Raw genomic sequence first — 14,596 nt, forward strand, 5'->3', positions numbered from 1 at the left:
AGATGGCTCCAGGAGCTGCAGCTGCTTTGTCCTGCAGCCAGAGGTTCCTGTGCCAAGGGCTGGCAGTGATTCTGCCCCAGGCACTTCTCAGCACCTTCCCAGCCCTGACTGACTGAAGCTCTCTGTGCCTCTGTGCTGTGCTTGGGGTGGCTGCAGGCAGTGCCCCAGCCCTGCTGGGCTGGCAGAAGAGCTGCTCATCAAGAGAAATGTGCTTTTGAAGCTCTTCTTGGTTACCAGGAGCTGCCTCTGTGCCAGGAGCCCAGCACAGCTCAGCAGCACAGACACAGCACAAGGACTTTAATGAGCCTCTGGGGCTTTGTGCTCAGGCGCTGAACATCAGTCCCTGAGAGGGAGCTGAAGAAACCTCTCCAGAACTCCAAGTCAGAATCCAACTCCAAAGTTTCTTTCACTTTTAATGGGTCCCACTGAGGGACGCCACTGACAAAGTGTCCCCAGATTCCAGCCAGAGCAGAGAACTGGAGACACTGATGATAAGTGGGGACAAAGAGAAGCCAAGTCTTGGTGCCCTGGGGAACAGCAGGGTCTGTGCCACCAAGGGCTGGGAGGAGACACCCTGTCCTGAGCCACTGGGGCCTCCTGGCATAGCCCCAGCCAGGCTGGGCACTGTCAGCCCCTTGTCCTGCCCTCAGCATCCCCCCCTACTCCACATCCCAGTGGTCTCAAGGATCTGCTGGAAGGAGTCCCTGGGGAGCCTTACTCAGCAATGGCCCTGGGACTCCTGAATGCTCCCAGGGACTGCAGGTTTTTCAAAGGACTTTGGATTTGGCTTTTACCTTGGAGTCAGGTAGAGGTCTGTGCAATCATGGCCTCCAATTATCTGCATTAATTAGTCCCTGGAGAGGCTTTGTCAGTAACAACACTCAGTGGGGCTCATTAATGCTTCAGGGTACTTCAGTTATTTTAAGGTACTTGGTGTTTCCCTTTTGATACGGACTCTGGGAGAGGTTTGTGCAATCATGGCTCCAATTATCTTCTTTAACGAGTCCCTTGTGAACTTTGTACTGACACTGAGTGGGGCTCATTAATACTTTGAGATACTCAAGGTTTTTAAGGTACTTTGCAGTCTGCTTTCCACACTGAGTCACTGAAAATTTTTTGTGCCATCCTCCGATTCTCCAAGCCTCCGATTCTCTCCTCCAAGGAGTCCATGAGGAGCCTGTGTTGGGGATGGACCTCATTTGGACCCATTAACGCTTTGAGACACTTTGAGTGTTTCCTCTGACTTTGACTCTTGGAAAAGTTTGTGCAATCACCTCTCAAACCCTGAGTTTCCAGGGCTCAGCTTGAAATGCACCATGGGGCTCATTAGGATCAAACAAGTCCTGAAAACCCATGGCTCTGCCTTGATTTCCCTCTCTTCTAGTGCCATTCATTAGGAAGTTTTTCTGCTGCAGTTATTGAGAAGTATTTCCAAGAGCTTCTAGGAAATATGCATTGCTAATTTAAAGGGTGCCTTTATTACTGGTATTATCACACAAGAGGTGATTTCAATGGTCTTCTTGGTTCCATGAGCTTCCGTTGTGTCACCATAGTTTCCTTAATCCTTCATTGACACAAATGACCCATGGCTCCATGATGTTCCATAGTGTCACTGTGGTCACTGTCAGAGGCTGGATGAGATCGACATCCTGAGACGCCTGGGGATACTCAGAATGCCCGTGTGGGGCCAGGGCCGGGTCAGGCCTTGGTTTATGGTGGGACAGAGCCCCGCCCCCAGCCCTGGCCTGGCAGAGCTGTCAATCACCCAGCAGGGGCTGTGCTAACACAGCTCTGATTGGCCCAGCTGTCAATCAATGGGGCAGCTGATGCCTACCCTGACTCTGATTGGACAATCAACTGGCAGTCCCACCCATGGGGCTGGCCCATGAAGGCCCAGGGGGTTGGAAGCCGGAGCACGAGACCGGCCTCTGGTCTGGGTCCTGTCTTCTCCTGGGGTTCCTCTGTTAGTCGTGCTGCAACCCAAGCAGATGGTATCTATGTGTGTGTCTTTCTATACATCATCTGTCTTGCTGTTGTTCTCTGTTTATTTTTACAATGCTACTTACCTGGAACATTTTTGTGTAATTTAACATCTTAAAGGGATAAAGGTTTTTAGGTTGTATGGGCTAAGTTAATGAAATTAATGCTATGATAAGGGTTTTACATTGAAGTGGATGTTGTATTAAACCCTTTGCCAAAGTTCCTTGATTTTCAATAATTTGCCGGTAAAATTTTGTGTCATTTTGACCTCTTAGCTCAGTTGCTCAGAGCATGGTGCTGGTGTCACCAAGGCTGTGGGTTCAATCCCTGTGTGGGCCACTCACTTAAGAGATGGACTTGATGATCCTTATGGATCCCTTCCAACCAAGAATATTCTTTGCATCTGGCCATGTTGAGAATATCTGGTTGGTGTTTCTCCTGTGCACCAAACTCTAGTAAAGGAACTTTTGGTTACCCCCAGCATTTCAGTGTTATGGGGTGTTACAGCCCTGCAGGCTCACAATGGCCTCTTCTTTCCATGAGGCAGCGGAAGGGCCTCTCCTCTGTGTGAATCTGCTGGTGCAGGAGGAGATTGGAGGTGCTCTGAAACCTCTTCCCACACTCAGGACATTCATAGGGCCTATCCCCAGTGTGGTTGCATTGGTCGGTCATGAGATTTGAGCTGCAGCTGAAGCCCTTTCCACACTCCCCACACTCGTAGGGCCATTCCCCAGTGTGGATCATCTGGTGGCGGGTCAGGGTGCTGCTCTGCCTGAAGCTCTTCCCATACTCCAAGCACTTGTGGGGCTTCTCCCCATCATGAAGTTGCTCATGGACCACCAGCTCCAGGCTCTGGCTGAAGCTCTGTCCACCTTCCTGGCTCAGGGTGGGTCTCCTCCTCCGAGCAACCCGGGGCTGGGTTTGGAGCCCCTCCTCCTCTGGGATCTCCGGGGCTTTTCTTCCCCGTTGGATTCCTGCCCCATGGAGACACTCAAAACAGCCTCTTCAGTGAGGTGCTGCTATGGGGGTTTGTCTTCCCTGATCATCCTCAGCTCCTTGTCTGGGAGAGGAAGGACAAGGAGAGGATGGGATTTGCCTCTGTGCCAGAGGGTAGGGGAGGGAGATCCCCCCAGTTCTTCCCCAGCAGGACAGCATTGGTACTGGGGTTGTCCTGCAGCTGGGGGCCATGCTGGGTGGGGAGATGGAGCAGGAGAGAGGGAGAAAGGGGCACTGACTTCTTCCTCACCGTCCTGGCTTTCCAGAGGCATCTTGCTCTTCCTTGCAGCCTTTTCCTCCATCTGGCGCAAGTTTGGGGATGGGAAGTTCTGTTTTTGGAGTAAAACAAGGGATGCAGTATACATTGAGTTTTGTACTGTTTTGAAGGCAAACCAGGGGGGGAGTCTAAGCCAGAATTACAATTCAATAAGAAAATTAAGATCAAGGCAATGATGCAGAAACACTGCCTTATACTGACAGAGTCAGAATATACCCTGACACCCTGTTGGTCAGGGTGGTGGTAGCAGTCCCATTAAATGGTGGCTGCAGTCCTGTTGGAATGATGAACATTATTCTGTTGAAGCAGTGATCCTGTAGAAGGGTCTGGTCTCCATCTGGAAGTCCAGTGGTGTTTATGGAGCTCTAGTCCTCTGGGAATCCAGTAGGCAAGGTGCTCCTGGTGTTGCAAGCCTCAGATTATATCCAGGTAGGAATGCATGGATCCTCCCCCTGGGTGGAGGATCCCACAATGGGATGATGTAATTTTATCAGTCCTGCAGTGACATTCAATGGCCCATTCACAGAAGATAGCCCCTGGAGGGTGTTATCAGGGGTGAGTCATGGAAGAGATTAAGATCACTGCCTCACCTGTTTATAACAGTATGTGAAGGTGGTGATTGAAAACATGCTTTTGGTTACATCTTACATTGCAATCTGATACAGTGGGGAGGGGGTGAACACCACCCCCCTTACCCAAACTGGCTCTGGTGTAAAAACCCCACCCCGGGAAGGCCACACACACAGGGGACAATGTCACACTTGCCCCGCACCAGGGGAGGTCTCTGTCCCTGTCACTCTCTTGGTCTCCCCTCCTTTTCTCTTTCACAGGCTGGGGGACTTTGCCAAATGTGACCATTTTTCTCTTCGTCCCTGTTACATTTGTAACAGCTACACAGAGCTTTCCCTTCCTTTTCATAATCTGTATTGGGCCGAATTTCCACTTTTCTTTTATCAGAATGTGCCAGCAGCTGAGCTGGAGCTGTGCAGGAACCGATGAAACCTGGAATTGCCACAGAATTGTTTCAACAGTCGGTTGTTAATGTTTGGGTTTTGTTTCCATTTCCATCACAAGTGACTTGAGGGAATATCAAATATTCATCAAGGTATATTATGCAGAGTTAAGTTTGATTTCTGCCAAGTTTCTTTTGTCCAGTGCCCAGGAGATGCTCGAGGGGTCTCCGTGACTCTCACCCAGGGAAATGCTTGGGAAGGCCTTTGTGTGTTGTCCCTGTAAGCCTAGGCTATTCCCCAGGAGGTGTCCCTGTCCCTCTCACCCCAGGCCATTCCCCAGGGGGTGTCCCTGTCACCCCAGGCCATTCCCCAGGGGATCTCCATTGTTCTCACCCCAGGGAATGTCTGCGGGGTCTCCCTCCTTCTCACCCCTGTGCCAGGGGGTGCTCGGGGAAGTCTCTGTCCCTCTCAGCCCAGGGGAGGCTCAGGGGTCTCTGTCCTCTTGCCCTGGGGGATGCTTGGGGGGGTCTCCATCCCTCTGGCCTCAGGGAATGCCTGTGCAGGGCTGGGGATCAGGGGCTCTGTGTCCGTCTCACCACCGAGGGTTCTCGGGGCTGGGGGGACTCTCCAACCTTCTCACACCTGGGGAGGCCTGGGGGAGGTCTCTGTCCCTCTCAGCCCTGGTGTGACCCCATCCCAAACATCATTGGGGTAAGAGGGACAGAGACACCCCCAAACTCCCATAAGGGCTGAACCTGGGATTTGGTTTGGGGCTGAGGATTTAGGAAGGTGTTGGAATTGGGGCTGGGGTTGGAGTTGGGGCTGAGATTTGGATTAGAGCTGGGATCGGGATTAAGGCTAGACATTGGGATTGGCTTTAGGGCTGGGGTTGGGACTGCATCTGGGGCTAGATGAGTCTTGGACTGGGATGAGGTAAAATACAGAACTGTGAGTGTGTCTAAACATGGAGTGAGATTGAGACCAGGATCAAGGTCAGGTTTGGGACTGAGTGCAAGCAGAGTGGGACAGGGAGATGTCACTGCACTATGTCCCTGGCATTGTCCCAGCCCTCCTCAGGTACTTCCAAACATGGGGGGCAGCTGGGTGCTCCAAGATCCAGGGGCTCCCACTCTGCCCCTCAATACTAGAATTCCCTAAGGGGAACCCAGAATGTGACCCTTGGGGCTCTGGGATCAGCCCTCACATCCCTGTGGGAGCAACTGCAGACAGGACGAGAGATTTTCCCCCTGTCATTCCTGGGAGAGGAGGAAGCCCAGCTGCCCTTTTCTTCTGGTGCATCATCCTCTCCTCACCTGAGGAAGTCAAACTCACCAGGAACGGGAAAATCCCCATTCCCTGTTTCCTTGAGGCTGCAGCCTGAAACATCCACTCAGAACTAAAAGCTTTCTGACAGCCCTGCTGAATGATACTCGGAGGATGTTTGTGAGAAAGGGAGGAAATTGTATTTTGATAGGAAATAAAAGTTGCAATATTATTTCTTTCTGTCCCATTCATTTTTAGTCAGTTCCAGTTCTGTTTTCAGAATGCCACCTTCTCAACTGATCGTGATTGTGTACTTTTTTCTCTCCTGCCTTTCTTTGCCTGCTCTGTTTCCCTCTCAGTGTCTCTCTTGACCCAGGGCAGCTCCCACCAATGACCCTGCCCTGATTTAATTCCCAATCCACGAGCTACAACAACTTCATGGGTGAAGTTATGAAGGCGGGCAGTGAAATGTCACTGTAAGATCTTGCTCCACTTGGCCTTTGGCTCCATCTTTAGAGCTCTGCCTTCAAGGGCAGGAGCATCTTTTCCAGTCTGGAAACTGGAATTCCAGCCCGTGGGAGTGTGTGCTATGGATGCCAGAGGGGCATTCCCGAGGCTCCCAGGGTGCTGCTCCTGCCGTGCCTCCTAAGGAGCTGTGCAGGGCCAGGGGACAAGGTCCAGAAGCTGTATGAACTCCCAGAGCCCACAGCAATTGTGGCTTTGATGGACATTTTCCAGCACATTCCTGGCTGGAAGCAGAGGGAAGAAAGGAAGTGTGTCCCGGATAGAATCCCAAAACGATCCGGGTGGAAAGGGACCCCACCCATGGGTTACGATCTTGCAAGGGAGAGACGCCTCGGCCCCAGTGAAGGTGCAAATGAGAGTGTGGGAGTGCAGTCTGTGGATTGTATTGAACATGGATTGAACTGAACAAGAAATGGGATGAAGACCGGGAGAGCAAAAAATAGGAAAGAGGTCTCAGAGGTGTTAAAAATTAAACCCTGAAGATGAGAGCTCTTTTTCAGAGTGGTAGTTGCTAGTTGATGTTGATGAAGTTGGTAGAGTCTTAATTTGAAATGTTGGTCTGTTGTGGAATATTGAATGTTAGAGTTCTGGGACTTGCCTTTGGTTGCCACTGTTAAGTGTTACTATCTTACCCTGTATTTGTATCCCTTTCCATCAGGAACCACTTCCCCTGCTCCCAGAAGGACTTGCACCCAGACTGAATTGAATGAGGGGCTGTAGGTACTATATGGACCTTCTCAAAAACAACAAACCAGCACAGAAACTATGATTTTAACCTGGCAGAACCACGGGAAATCACCCACCATTGACCAGAGCCGGATTCCATCCTGTCACCATAAGTTTAATAGTACTCAGTTTGGATGACACCCCTAAACTACAAGGCAACATTGTCTTCCTAAGGACTCTCGTGAGGACAGAAGCCCCAGCTCTGGCGAGAGACAAAGCTGCACACCTCCTCCTCCTCCTCTGTGCCACTCCTGGGAGCAGCGGCAGCATGCGTGCAACCCATTGGACTCCCAACCCAAGCTGATTTTTTATAAAGGCATTAAAAAGGAATAAAATCTCCTGCCCTATTTGTTTCAGCTGGGAACTTGTCTTGTATAGCCACACCTGAAGAAAACACCAGAACTGGGACGGCTGCCCACCCTGGACCTCCAGGACAGCTGGCTACCTGGACCAGAGAAGATCAGCTTGGGACCTGCGGCAGAGAGGAGCACTGGACTGGTGTGAAAATCCGGTGGCGGGAGTAGGAGATGAGTGATGTGTGAGTGAGACGAGGGCCGGTAGCTCGGACCCTCAAAGCTAGTGAGGACCCCCTAGTACTGCGATTCTAGACTCCTGTGAGGGGGCCGGCCAGGAACAGGGGGAAGTAAGTGGAATCGGTGGTTGAGGCGCCTCCTAAGGGGGAAAGAGGACTCCCCTACTCTGGGCATGCAGAGGAAAGAGTGTGTGAGCGGCATGCAACAGGGGTAGAGGCCCCCCCCTTTTGTTAGGCTTAGTACGTATTGTAGGGGTGTAAGGGAGGGGCAAGAGGGAGCCCCGTTGGGACCTAACCCCAGGGCTATGTATTGTAGGGGTGCAAGGGAGGGGCCAGAGAGAGCCCTGTTGGGACCTAACCCCAGGGCTACATATTGTAGGGGTGCAAGGGAGGGGCAAGATGGAGCCCCATTGGGACCTGACTGCAGAGCCTAGGTGACTCTGAGCGTGTGGAGGCTTCGGTTTTGGTGTGAGTCGCACGCATTGTAGGGGTGCAAGGGAGGGCCAGAGGGAGCCCCCTTGGGACCTAACTCCAGGAAAGTGAGAGAGTCGGGCCTGAGAGTGTGGGTGAGTTTCCCGTCTTGTCCCGAGTATGTGAGTAAATTCCCCATCCTTACCAGTGTGAAAGTGAAAGAATGGTTGGGCAGTAAAAGAATATTAAGTGTTGTGTTGCCCATCTGTAAATTTCCATTCCGGTAGGGGCACTTTTAGATTTCAGCTAAGAATCCAATCATTAAGTTATTAGGAAAAGTTGTGTTGCCTGTCTGTAGTTTTTCATTTGGGGAGGGGCACCCTAAGATTTCAGTTAAGAACCCAGTTGGAGTCAGTATGGGAAAGTGTTTGAGTAAAAGAGGAAGATTCAGAAGGGAAGATGAGAAAAAAGAGAAAAATATTCCCCTGATAGCCTTCTTGGACAGATGCTAGATCAATGGTACACTCGGGAGGCCATGAAAGGCTTAGACAAAATAAAAATGATTCACTATTGTATGGAAGTCTGGCCTAAGTTAAACCTGCAGGGGGAGTAGACATGGTATGGGACAAGAGATCCATGGATGTGTTCCCAATTAAATCAACACCTGAAAACCCAAGAAAGTCCCAATCTTGAGCAGATAACATATCCTGCATGTTGGCAGAGCGATACCACCGGCAATGAGGTTATAAGAATCTGTAAGCTACAAAAACAGGAAGAAAAGAATGAGAGGAGAGAAGAGGCTGGTAATAGGTGGGACCCTTACCTCCTCCTCCTTTCCCTCCTATTTACCTGACAATGCCCCAGGTTCCTCTCCCGCATCCTCCAATTTTACCTCTGGTCCCTCCAACCCCAGAATCAGTAGCTGTCCCAATCCCATCACCACCTCTGATTAACACTCCTATGATTAATACTACTACCCTAACCTCAACTTCCTTTTCTGCTCCAAATACTTCTGTCCCACCTCCCTCTAATCCGGCTATTTCCCCAGTCTCCCTCTCAACCTCTTCAACTGTCTCTCCAGCTCAACTCCCAGTGTCCCTTCCTACAGGTTCAATTTCTTCCCCCTTACCTACTGCTATACCATTGCCTCTTCCTAACTGGGAGGTGAGAACCTCCATCTCTAACCCAGAAGAGCTTTTAGAACAATTCACCCCTGAGAGTGAAGTACAAATTCTACAATATATAGGTGACTTACTAATATCTGGAGAGGAACAGAATAATATCAGGGCAGCATTTCTTAGGAGCAAATGGTTTAAAGGTATCCCAGTGTGTACTACCATTGGGCCTCTTCTAGGCGGATAGCGAGACGGGTCCAGGGTTCCTTCAGGCGAGCAGTCTTGGGCCAGGCAGCTCAGCCTTAAGCAGGCCGTGTGTCCAAACCCTAAATGCCCTATAGCCTGACATCTTAGCAAGCTTAGTGATTATCAGCTCTTAGTGATTTTCAGCTCTTTTATAATTTCAGCTTTTTGCTTACTAAGATGCTGGCCTCAGTGGCTTCCACAAAGCAGACGGAGAGAGAGGAGAAGGCAGCCTCAGAGATTCCACGATGGTTTATTTGCAGGGGGTTTGCGAAGGGTTCCGATGGCAGCTCTTCTACCCAGAATGGGCCAGGACGGCTACTTATATAGGGGTAGGAGGGATTGAAAACTGACCAATTGTAAGGGTTAGGGAAAACTAGCCTATAGGGTCACAGAGCGATAAACTAGGCCAGAGGACCTAAGTGAGGACTCCAGGCTTAGCTATACTGACTCAGCAATTGCTTATCTCAGGCTTACATCCTCAACAGGGCCTGAGCCATCTCAGTGTCCGCTACACTGTAGGGCTGTCAGGGACCTGCAGCTTGCAAGGTGCTCTGCTCTCCCTCAGGTGCTCTTGGAGAGATCCAATCCCAGCTGGGCACCTCAGGTCACAAGTGGCACTGCCTTTTCCTGGGCACACAACTGATGTCTGCCTAGAAAGGGGCACAGGTGTCAATACCTGTTAGTTTCATAATATATAAGCAAACCTTTATTGTCAGAGTCACTTGAGTACTTTTGAGAAATTGCAAAGTTTTCCCACCAGGAATAGGAATTTCCTGGATCAACTGGATTCTTTTACTGATCACAGAATAAATGCTGATCTTCCCCTCTCCCTTTGCCACCAACATTCAGACTAATATTTCATGACCCTCTCCCTTCAGGTGTTTCCAGATCTCATGTTTAAATGGCCATTTCTAAAGATATCTCTTCTGTGGACAAGATGGATCTATGACCTTCCCATTCCTTCCAGATTTCCTCCTCCAGATGCTCTCTGTAAATTAAGTTCCACTCAACTGGCCGGTTTCATGCTTTGAGCTCCAAAAAGTTGCCCAGTCTTTCTGAAGTTAAAATATATATCATATTTGTCAACATCTCAATTGTGTTTATATCTATCACAGAATTACCTTTTCTTATGTCTTTGTCTAAGTGTATCCATTTGTTCCTTCACAGAAATCCCTTGGGGATGCTGCTGGGACATCCCAGAGAGCTGAGGGAAGGGCTGTGATGGTGATTAAGCTGTTCAAAGGTTCAAATTCTGTTTGTTGGCATGAAACCTTTCTGTGCCTCTGAGTGTCACCAGCCCCTGAGCCCAAAGAACACAAACCTGATGAGTTGTGGTTCCCACTGCAGTGGCTGCACTTGGACCTTGGCTCTGCACAGGAGAGGTCTTCATCCCCTTTCTCACTTTTCCTCCCTCTGGGCATGGAGGGAGCTCCTGACTTCAGTGTGTGACTTGTGTGTGCAAAGAGCAAATCTGGGCAGAATTGGGGTAGGGAGGGTTTGGGGGGACATTGGGACCTGTGCAGGGCACAGAAAGAGTTTTCCATTACACTGAGACTGTCTGCTGTGGAAGAGTCATTCATGCAGAGGAATGACTTTTGCATTTGATGGAGCTGTGCCTTCCCTTGTTGGCTGACAAGAAATGAACATCCCTCTGTGTCTCAGGCAGCTCCTTCTCCAAGGAAAGCAGGTGGGAGTTGGAGGCAGGGAGCTGAAAGCTGCAAGTGCAGCTTGGGCTGGGGGGAGCTCAGATTTGCACAAGGCTGCTCTGAGTGAAAGGGTTTGGGTGGAGGAAATGGTGGAGTGGAGGTAGGGACAGAGTCTGATTGATTGTCAGCCATGAAGACTCTTGATTTTATATCTATTCAAAATGCATGAGGAGGTACTTGGATTCAGTGTGAATTGGACATTGCACACATCAATGTATTAGGAGTAAAAAAAGTTTAAACAGGACCTAATAAATCTTTTCTCACTGTCTTTTTAAATAGAATATATTCAGTTGGAATACACTTCTGAAATCCATCCAATTAATCACAAATGATTTGAACACTGAAGTCAAATTATCCCCAGAGGCTTCCTGATTTAGGTGTTCTGAATGTTAATGAGCCCTGGGACACTGAATTCCTGCACTGAAGAGCTGAAGGCTGAACAAGCCTCTGCAGCAGTGACATTCAGCAGCAGCCTCCAAGTTGCTGAGGATGTCAGCAGCCCCCACTGAGGCCATCCCTGCCCAGAGCCCGTGGGAGAATGGGCAGACAAGGAGAGCGTCCCTGGGGCTGGGGCAGCACAACTGAGAGGCAGCAGGGGCTCCAGCTGGGAAATGGAGTGTGGAATGTGGCTGGGAAAGCCCTGGCTGGGCTGTGCCAAGCAGGACAGACAAGCCCTGACTCCCATCCTTGAAACAACTCTCTCAAGGAGAGATTTAAAAGGAATTACAATTGTTTGTGTCCTGCGAGTCGGACTCACTGGAGAAATACCAAAAAGAGATTCTCAGGAGCTCAAAACAACAAAACAGTCATTACTGGCAACTTTAGAAAAACAGAGAAACTTTGGCAAAATATTTATCATGACATTATATTGGTTTCAGTTTTTTAATTTAAGATTTTTCAAACTTTGTGATTTCTTTATTAATGTAAAGGATGAGTGTGGTAGGCTTGAGTGTCCCTTATTTCTTTATGTACTTATTTTGCTGTGAGACAGGATTAGGAGAAAGGTAAAGTAATCTTAACATTTTAAAAAGGGTAGAAAGAAAATTTTATTAAAAATAAATTTTAAAAGAAAAAAGGTAAGAAGAATTAAAATAAACTCTTTAGAGCACTTGTTTTTTCTTTACAACTTTTTCTTTTTATGTACAATGTAAAGAAAGAAAACAAAGTATTTCTACTTAGGTTACTATTTCTAGAATAGTCTTTTTTTAGCTTACTTAGGGAGGGAAGTTTTTGTTGTTAAGGTTCTGGAGATTTTTTTACAAGAGGAAAAAACTGGTGGTTTGAGGTTTTCCCACGGCAGGGCTGCTTGGTTTGGTTTGGTTTGGTTGAGATGGGGGCCAGGGCCAGGACCTGCTACTTCTTTGTTGACTGGAAAAGAAAGAGGAGGTTCCTGGGTTTTTTAGTCTTTAACATATGTGTTTCACAGAGGTATGTTCAGTATCTTAGTGGTTTAAAAGATTGTCAGTTACACAAAAAAGTTTTGTATTCCTTTTTAAAATTCTTCTCATGTCAAACTACGACAGACATTCAATCAACACAAAACACTTCTCAAAGCATTGACTTGGCCCATTCAACTCCACAAACTCTAAGGCTGTTCAATTTAATGTTAATCAAAATTTGCAGGAGCACAGAAAGAGAAGAAGACATGGAAAGGAAGGAAGGAAGGAAGGAAGGAAGGAAGGAAGGAAGGAAGGAAGGAAGGAAGGAAGGAAGGAAGGAAGGAAGGAAGGAAGGAAGGAAGGAAGGAAGGAAGGAAGGAAGGAAGGAAGGAAGGAAGGAAGGAAGGAAGGAAGGAAGGAAGGAAGGAAGGAAGGAAGGAAGGAAGGAAGGAAGGAAGGAAGGAAGGAAGGAAGGAAGGAAGGAAGGAAGGAAGGAAGGAAGGAAGGAAGGAAGGAAGGAAGGAAGGAAGGAAGGAAGGAAGGAAGGAAGGAAGGAAGGAAGGAAGGAAGGAAGGAAGGAAGGAAGGAAGGAAGGAAGGAAGGAAGGAAGGAAGGAAGGAAGGAAGGAAGGAAGGAAGGAAGGAAGGAAGGAAGGAAGGAAGGAAGGAAGGAAGGAAGGAAGGAAGGAAGGAAGGAAGGAAGGAAGGAAGGAAGGAAGGAAGGAAGGAAGGAAGGAAGGAAGGAAGGAAGGAAGGAAGGAAGGAAGGAAGGAAGGAAGGAAGGAAGGAAGGAAGGAAGGAAGGAAGGAAGGAAGGAAGGAAGGAAGGAAGGAAGGAAGGAAGGAAGGAAGGAAGGAAGGAAGGAAGGAAGGAAGGAAGGAAGGAAGGAAGGAAGGAAGGAAGGAAGGAAGGAAGGAAGGAAGGAAGGAAGGAAGGAAGGAAGGAAGGAAGGAAGGAAGGAAGGAAGGAAGGAAGGAAGGAAGGAAGGAAGGAAGGAAGGAAGGAAGGAAGGAAGGAAGGAAGGAAGGAAGGAAGGAAGGAAGGAAGGAAGGAAGGAAGGAAGGAAGGAAGGAAGGAAGAAAGAAAGAAAGAAAGAAAGAAAGAAAGAAAGAAAGAAAGAAAGAAAGAAAGAAAGAAAGAAAGAAAGAAAGAAGGAAAAAATAGCACATAAAGAGCTACCAACTCCTGGATTCCTGCAGTCTTCAGACAGAAATTCCAAGAGGAGGTAGGGTGAAGATGTGTGCTTGCCTTGTGGTCAGTCTCAAATACCCCTTGGTCTTCCTGGGCCCTCTCCCGAGGTGGGACCTGGCGTCATTTGGTCTCTCTGGAGCTGGGCTGGGGGCTTCAGAGCTGGCTGTGGAGCATTGCCTGTGCTGTGCCAGGGACTGGCAGACACTGCTGGGCTGGAATAGAGGCTCTGGGGGGATTGGGGTTGCAGGGCAGGACAAGGCTGGACCTGCCCCTTCCTTCCCCACACACAAAATGTTTCAAGCCAAGAATCTCCTCCAGTCTGTCATAACAGGGAATGATGGAGGTGAAATCCCAATTCTGGCCATGACTACCTAGAGGAGAAGGACAGTTCTTTTCCATAGGAAGGAAAGCATGGAGAAACAGTGTTTGGAAGGCAGGTGAGAGCCTCCCTAGTCCAAGGCCAGCCAGACTTGTAAATAATGGCAGATTTTGTCTGGGGGCTGTCTTTGGAGTTAAAGAAATTTGAAGGTGGAACCCCAGTCTTGGCCATGGGCACCTGGAGAAACAGGACAGTTCTCTTCTATAGGAAGGAAAGCATGGAGCCTTCCCCAGGGTTTTAGGGACAGATGAGAGCTGACCCTTGTGAAACCATTGCCAGCCAGACTTTTCTTGGCAATAATGCTATGGGAGGGATCCCTGAATATTAGGAAATTTGGCTATGAAATCCCAGTTCTGCCCATGGATGCCTGGAGGAGGAGGAGAGATCTTTTCCATTGGGAAGGAAAGCCCAGAGCTCCATCGTTTGAGTAGCAGATAAGAAGGGACCTTCAACATGCCAAAGTCAGGGTCAGGCAGCCCCTGGGAGGCCAAACCAGCCATACCTGATCCATGTTCCCTTGGTTCCATGGGGCTCTGAAGCGTCACAATGGTCTCCATGGTCCCCTAGGCCCCACAATGACACGTGACTCATCTGTTCACAATGGACCTTTGGACCCTGGGAGTTCCTGGCGTCACAATGGTCTCCTTTGGCTCCACAGTGTCACAATGGACCATTGATGACAGGAGGCCCCTCTGTGTCCCCCTTGAGCTTTGGCTCCATGCAGCCCTGCAGTGTCCCATTGAACCCATGGTTCAATGGAGTTCTACAATGTCACAATGGCCCCTCAGTTCCATGCAGCCCTGCAGTGTCACAAAAGCCTCTTCGTTTCACGAGCCCCCAGAGCATCACAATGGTCCTCTTGGTTCTGTGGGGACCCCTAGGGTCATAATGGTCACACTGGTGCCATGAGGCCTGATA

Source organism: Fringilla coelebs, assembly GCF_963513975.1.
Source record: "Fringilla coelebs genome assembly, contig: SCAFFOLD_41, whole genome shotgun sequence".
Taxonomy (NCBI): Eukaryota; Metazoa; Chordata; class Aves; order Passeriformes; family Fringillidae; genus Fringilla; species Fringilla coelebs.